Here is a 6,000-nt window from a genome sequence, read left to right as displayed (position 1 = left end):
ATAATATACTTTGCGCCGTTACCGGATAAATATCCCTGACAGAATCCTCCAAGCTAAAAACTCGCGTGTCTGTCTGTAGACGCGTCGAATAACACAATGAGCTTTGTGAACGTGATAAATTTGGGGTAAGATACGCCGATATAGGCCAGGTATGAAGCAGGGGGGAAAGTTTTGGTTCAGATCTCTGAACAAGATCCCCGTAGTGTGAATACTTCTAGAGATCCTTCCTTGTTGTCACGTACTATTTAGTGGATTGGAACCCCGGTGTATGAGCGATGATCACTTGACCAGCTCTTCGCAAATGGTGGTGTATTGGGTGAAAAGAGGGGAAAAAGAACAGTTCAGGAAAAGACAACAAAAAAAGGATGGACGCGTGAGACTAAAGTGAAAATAGTCACACTGAGAACACCACAATTCAAGAAACACCTGGATTGGGTATTGGGAGTCGAAAGGGTAAAGGATGAGGGTGCAGTGACTCTTCCAGACGGAGATGTTGGATCGCGATGCTTAATCGCCTTAGTCGCCTCTTAGGGTGACGGAGAATGCCTTGCAGGGTGGCGGTCGACACAACAGCACGAGGAACCAGCGGGAAAGAAAGAGACGGTCCTGTCCTGCGCTCGGGCAAGCTTGGGGGTAGAGGGTTTAGAAAGCAGCCAGGCCAAGAGCCAAAAAGTAGCGTCGATAGCCTAGCACAAACTAGTAGAAATGGGTAATATAATAAAATAAAATAATTTAGGTCCCAGAATCCACTGCTTAAACGGGTGATAGCGCGAAGAGCGATGTCTCGATCCACGAGTGGCCACACAGTAGTACAATCACCCTAAAATCGAGACGGAGGAAAAATGGTTCGACTCGACCCGGAAAAAAAAGAGAGACTTGAGCAGATGAGGCGACCTAAAAGGTTTTTCGGACGGACAAGCAAAAAAGAGGCTTTTCGGCAGGAGGAAAAATCGCAGGTTAGAGCACCTCGTGGGATCCGAGAGTGCGGTGGAGCGGCGCGTGGGCCCGTAATTTTTCTTTGGTACTCTCTCTCTTTTTCCTTTTTTTTTTCCTGCCAACAATTTTTTTTAATTTCTTTCCCCTTTCCCCTCTGGAGAAATTAGGGAGAAGGTAATTGAAGGACAAGAAAACAAAAATAAAAGATAAAAAAAATAAAGTAACAAAACAATAAGAGAGGTAACGAATGGTAATATCGTAAGGGGGGGCGGTTTTGGTATTGTTACTGAAGGGAACCCGGAAGATTAATTGTTATTTGTTCTTCCTCTCTTCTCACTCAAATCACCTTCTCTCTCTCTATTTCTCTCTTTTTCCTTTCCCTTTTTTTTTGTCCCTCTCACCCTTGGGAAAGAGTATTGCTGTCGCGCTTTGTGGTGACGGGTCCGTTGCCAGTACTTCGACCCACTTTTTCACAATGAAATATCAGGCCCCAGAGACTTTTTCTTTTCAATTAGTATTATGAATTATTATTTCTTTTTGGCCCCCTTCCCCTCAGTTGTTCACCTGTATTGTGCTTTTTCGTGACCCGGTTAAGCTTTCCTTGTCTGTGGGAATTTTTTTTTTTCTCTCCCTTCTCCCTCCTCTTTTCTATCTCTCCTGAAGGCGGAACACTCCGCGATAGGGTGGCGAAACTAATTTTTTTTCCCCTTCCCTCTTGGACACACCCCCCCTTTTTTTTCTTTCTTTGAATCCTTTGTTATGTATTTTTTTTCCGTTCCCTTGGGAATTCCTCCCCCACTCTTGTAGCCGTGTGGTGGTGTGAAGGTGTAATGGTGTAACGAAGCTTTATATCAAAAGTTGTAAATAATCACTCGATATAGTAAGGGGGATTTTTTTAGAGCTTGGATAGTCTACCCGCAATTCGGGACGGACGGTGCTTGTCGAGTTTGGTCGTAGGGAGGACCTGGTGAACCTAGCGTATGCGCCCGTGGGTACTAAACCAAGATCGCTGGCCAACGTTCGGGAAGCGTGGGTAGGAGGAGGTATCAAGGCCTTAGTGAGCACAAAGGAAAGATGGGGCTAGGAATGGCGTGCCCGAGGAACGGCTTGAACGGTCTAGGATTAGGGGGCCGCGATAGCGCCAGACTAGTGAGAAAGAAGGTGTAGCGCAAGTCGGGGGAAACGACCACCTAGCGCGTGCAGGGTCCACGGAGGAAAATCCCAGAAAAAATTTTAGGGGGGATATTAGGAATGGTAATGGCGTTTAGATTAAATCTCGAATGGAATAACCAATAGCGTTCGGGACAGATTCAAATAGGATATTGACAGGGCGGTTGATGCCGGTGATAGCTCTCTTTTCCTGCTGAAGGCACTTCGGTTGGAAAAGAGTTGTTGTGGTGGAGGGGAAGGATGGGTAAGCAGAATAATAAAAATAAAAATAAAATCAACAAAAAGACAGCAACGACTGGTGGGAAATCAGGAGGAGGAAAGATACTGTAATGTCACTTGCAAGTCTGTCATCACTCTTACTACCTCATCCCCCCCCCCCAGGTTGTGCTACTCTTACCAATCTACTTACAGGTCTCTCTGCCCAGAGAAGAGGGGGAACAAAAAACTTCCAGCCGAAGTATGATGGTACATTGCCAATGAAAACCACAAATTCTAGTGGGGTCGAGTCTTGACCTTCACGATCACTGGTCATCCTCTTATTGCCCTGGAAGGTGCATTTACCAGTGTTTCCAAGGTCGCAACACCTCGCCATCTTCTGTTGCATCTGATCTCTTGATCTCTTGTTATCCTTTTTCTGCTGCCAATGCAGTCCTGTAATATATTGTATGTATTGGCTGTGTAACCCGGTAAGCAACTACTGCGGGCTAGTACCTTTCACTGCGCAAGTCAGGAACGCGTCGGTGGAGAACACGAGGATAAGAAGCCCAATCGAGGTCATGGGAGAATTCACACCATCGGACATTAGGTTTCAATTTCCAACCGCGCTAAATGAATATGTATTTCATGTCAAGAGAGGTTGGCTGTCACAAAAGACTTGATGATCGAGATCATCGACCTCAGTGTTGCGTACAATACAACATCTCTTTCATGAAGGCGATACATAGAGAATTGATAGGTCGATTATGACCTCAGTGTATGCAATGTTGAAGTCAGGTGAGATGGTGTTGAACGGTAATGGCCATAATTATTACGACATGTCCGTAATGAGGACGTATGTACTCCGGAGTACTTTTGCAAAGTATACAGTATCACGGTACGTAATAATTACCTCCAAAGTATGTCTTCTATCTCTTGCCAACAACCTCAACTTGAAAGAATTCAGACGAGAAGAAAAGAATTAGAATGGAAGCGTTATGTTTCTTGATGTATTGAGATATAGGGATGCTAATTGGGCAATAAGATAATAGAAATGAAGAAATGAAAAAAGAAAGAAAAACAGAGCCAAAACTCAGATTGGATTTTGATATCTATCAACCCTGAGATGTTACAAGATTCCGATAGGTTACCAGCATAGAAAGAAACGACGTCGGGGGTCAATTGCCCGAGCAAGATATCGCACTTCATTATGCATAAAAGAAGACAGTACTACTATAACGTTCGTTGGACGTACAACAACCGTAGATACTACCTTACCTACTTAAGCATAGGAGCAAAATAACTGGTGTTCCGAAGTCACATTCAACTGAATAACTTTTCAAAACAAGTTGACTCCCCTTACTATCTTCAGACAACAGCCGCCGCCGAAGAAAACGATGTTCATCAAGAATAATTTAAAAAAGAAAGTTTCGGGAAGTTGTCCTCGAGAGGGAAGCCATGCGCAAGGTAGGAGAAAATAGGAACGCGAGAAATGCAAGGCTCCAGTCTGGGAAAGGTTCTCCTCTGGGCAAAGCCAGATGGATGCATGTTGATTGGCGTTTGAACTGGGCCGTACCCCGCGCAGGCGGAACCCAGACAACACCCACTGCCGGTGAAGGACGAGAGGTCAAGAGTCTCCTGGCTGTCTCCTGGTTGGTGCTAAAGCTTGATAACTCCTGTCGAGACCATGGCTGTGATTATCTCGATATTAAATCATCCTTATTCTTATTATTCGATTTGATTTTATAAAAAAGAAAAATAATGTAAAATTACAAAATAAAACAAGATCACGATTATTTTTATCATTTTCGAAGTGATAATTACTCAATCGTCCCACGGTAGAGGCATTATACTGAACAAATAGTTCCAATCATGCGATATGAGCACCACGGTGGGTCAATAGATGTGGTGAATTAATAACTGATATCAATGTGGAATACAGGTCAGTACTCCTCGTTGGCAAATCCATAGACTCCATACACGCGCGGGATAATCTCAAAATAACTGGCAAGGCTTTTTTTTTTGGTTTTACAGACGGAGTCGAGTGAGTTCTGTTTTCCGAAGCGTTATCGGACATTATAATTTACTACACTTTGGGGCCGGCTAAAGACTGTTGCCCACAAGGCACTCGGTTCTTAATTTTACTATCCTGATCAAATTACAGATTAGAGCTCCTTTGGTTCCCCAGACGTATGGGGTAATACTTATTATACTACCAGTACTATCCGACTGTCCCTCAATAAGCCGTAAGGTGTTTCGGATGCTGGCCGATAACCATAGGGTGATGGACGCCTGTCGATCCGGGTTAAAACACCCCCTTTTTACTCCGTACACTGGCTTCATTTTAGTACAAAGGTAGCTAATCCACATGCATCTGCTATGTCTCCGGGAAACCAATGAACAATAGCATTTCTGATATCTACTCCGAAGTGGTGAAAAGCAAAGCAGTGACAGCTGACAAAGAAAGCCCTAAGATCACGAAATCAGCAGCAGGACATCGGCTATCTGACCTACCATGTAGAATGAGATAATGGCATTGGGGTGTCGCGCTTGTAATAAACCTGTATTATTTACAGCCAGGGTGGCCCACCTTGACAACACAGCAAAGCTCGTCCGCCCCTCATAATATTTATTTTTTTTGGCTCTAGCATGGGACATTATATGCACATGAAAGGGGCTAAGTTGCAGTTCCGGGTATGATGTAGTATGTCCGTTGTTGGTTGATGATTGACAGTTGCAGTGGATGCCCTGCCATCGAATTTTCTTATTTTCCCCTCTAAACTTTTTTTATTGTCCGCAATATGGCTACTGTAACTACTAACTGCACATACTACTGCAATGCTTAGGACAGATTGTCGGTGCCTTAGTAGTACTGTATTAGTATGTACAAGCAGATAGGCTATGGTGTTATCGCGTCCGTGTCCAGGCTACTTGGGTGCTTTCCCCACGTGGGCCAAGGGAGCTGTAGATACCAGCTGTATTTGGTCTATAGCGTCTTCCTCTCTCGGTGTAGACCATTCTCCAATGTCGAATACTTCTAAACGGATATCCATACTAAATGGCAGCCATAGGGGATTCCCTACTCCGGAGTAGGCAGTCAGTAAAGCATAACATTCATTTTTATCGCGTAATTGGTTAAGGAGATAAAATATAAACTGAATAATACCATGTACGGCGTCCTCATTATTTTGCGCTTTTTCATTATTCATTCAATCCTCTTGCCCCCTTTTACCGACTGCAACACTACAAAATCAAATTTAATACCTGGCAGCTGACATTATCCAATAAAGGCGGGGGAGTAAGTAAATATTCTATTGGACGACAGAGTCAAAATAATCTCCATTCTCGCACAGTGTATGAAAAAGATAAAAAATACAAAGAAAAATAAAAATAAAAAGACAGGCCTGTTCTCATAGGTTGAATGGAACTGCCGTATATTAACAGCGAAATTGTTCCAACATTTTACCGAGGAATGGTGTTTTGTACGGGGGACCGCGTGCCAGCCTTCAGATATTGTTTAGGGTACACCAAAGGCCAACCAACACCGCTTTTGCGGTTCACACCTCCGACTTTAGTTCTGTGGAGTATATGGTTTGGAATGGGACCATGGTTATGGTTATTATTGTAATTATTTTAAGAAAGGCCTTTTGACTCCCGCTCCTAACTCAAAAAGTCAAAAATTCGACGATGAATGTGAGC

This window comes from Aspergillus bombycis (assembly GCF_001792695.1).
Source record: "Aspergillus bombycis strain NRRL26010 chromosome Unknown contig00052, whole genome shotgun sequence".
In the NCBI taxonomy this organism is placed as follows: Eukaryota; Fungi; Ascomycota; class Eurotiomycetes; order Eurotiales; family Aspergillaceae; genus Aspergillus; species Aspergillus bombycis.
Note: the sequence above shows the minus strand (reverse complement) of the source record.